The sequence below is a fragment of the Wasmannia auropunctata genome, unplaced genomic scaffold (genome assembly GCF_000956235.1).
Source record: "Wasmannia auropunctata unplaced genomic scaffold, wasmannia.A_1.0 LD336095.1, whole genome shotgun sequence".
NCBI classification, from domain to species: Eukaryota; Metazoa; Arthropoda; class Insecta; order Hymenoptera; family Formicidae; genus Wasmannia; species Wasmannia auropunctata.
Window position 1 is genome coordinate 822,949 of NW_012026795.1, and position 1,744 is coordinate 824,692.

Consider the following 1,744-nt stretch of genomic DNA (forward strand, 5'->3'; position numbering starts at 1 on the left):
TAATTTGAAAGAGAAAAAAATTTTTTTAATCAAAAAGAAACTTAGAGTGGTAAGGGTATTTTGGTAAATAAAAAATTAAAAAATTTTTTTCTTTACAACTTGAAAGTACTTTTCAAACCGTACAACTTTTGTTTAAAACATTTTTTTCTATCTTTTATATTTTCGATGATATTCGCCATGAAAGAAAAAAACAATTTTTTTTCAAAAGGGTGTTTCACCCTTTAAACCCGAGATTCCGCACATATAAAAAAATACGTGTCTCTTAGATTTTTGTGTTTAAAAACATATTCTAAGGAGAATTAAATCGGTGCCGGACAGTTGTGACATGTCCCTTGTTAGTCACTCCCGCACTTAACTTCACTCAGAATTAATAAATTCAATGAAAATCAATGTCGCGATTAATTGTCAATGCATCCGTGATGAGTAGCCACTCGGAATCGCAAAGCGTTTCACGGCAACTATTCAATCACATTTATCTTTAGTTTTACTCGCGTTTCTTAAAGTTTTCGCTTATCGCGTCTCGGAATCTAAAATTTCGCTTCAGAATTTGCTCGTTTGGCAAAATATTTAATAACTCTTTTGAGTTTCAATGAGTCTAAATGCTTTTCAGTATCACGCGTTTACTTTACTTAGTTTTTCTGAAACTTTTCTTTAATTTTGCACTTTGGCAATTGAATTCTTCAATATATGAATTGAATTTATTACATTTCAAACAAACTTTTCGTTTGCGTGTACTTTTCGTTTCCCGTAATCTCTTTTTCGATTCGAAATTATCTTTACTTTAATTTTCGCGCACTGAGTTTAATTAACGTATTTCGCTTTGAAATACTGTAGATTCTTTACTACTTAAGAGGATGCTGAAAGGTCGGGAATTACCGACATTTGCATTCAAATGAATAACTCCGAAACGACTGAACGGATTTAAAAACGCTTTTACAGGATTGAAATAGACATAAAATGTCATCGCGCTAGGTATATATGAGTAGTAAAAACGAAAGAAAATTAAAAAATTACTTTTTTGGGGTTTCATAACCTGTCATCTGACGTACACATTTCATAAGTACAAGAGTTCTGCAGCTCATATGTACATCAAAAGTACCTAGCGCGCATCGGATTACTTGCACGAATAATACAAGACCTTTAGAGCTACGATTAGAAGCGTAGAAAAAAAGTTATACATTAGAATGCAATTTGTGGTAATTTTTACACTTACAATTAGCTAAGCACACAACGATTAGCAGAGCAGTAAATGTGTCTAGCTGTAGATGGTCGATCTTACGAGAGATGGCGTTGCAGAAGAAAGAGCGCGTCGGTAAACTCGCACACAGAGACGCTTCGATCATTCATGTGACACGACTCGGCACGCCGAGCAAGCGAGAGAATCTGTCTTTCTCGCTCCGCTCTCTTTTCTTGTTTGATTGATGCAATCGAGACTCTATACTCTATGTTTTGTCGGAGTTAATGTGACAAGAACATAACCATCCCAAACTTAGATGAATTTATAATATGTGATAATATATCCCTCGTACCAATGCACTATAGTAACAGTCATGTCAATAGTTTATGAGATATTATTGTTAAAATTGTCCGTGTGCCTTATATACTAGGTTCGTAAACCTGAAATACATCAAGTTCGTGTGGCCGAGCGAATAAAGCGCGTGACTAAAACGCGCGTAACTGGATGTTCCAAGTTCGAGTCCAACTGTATTCATAATATTTTTTGTAAATATTAGGCGAAATATTT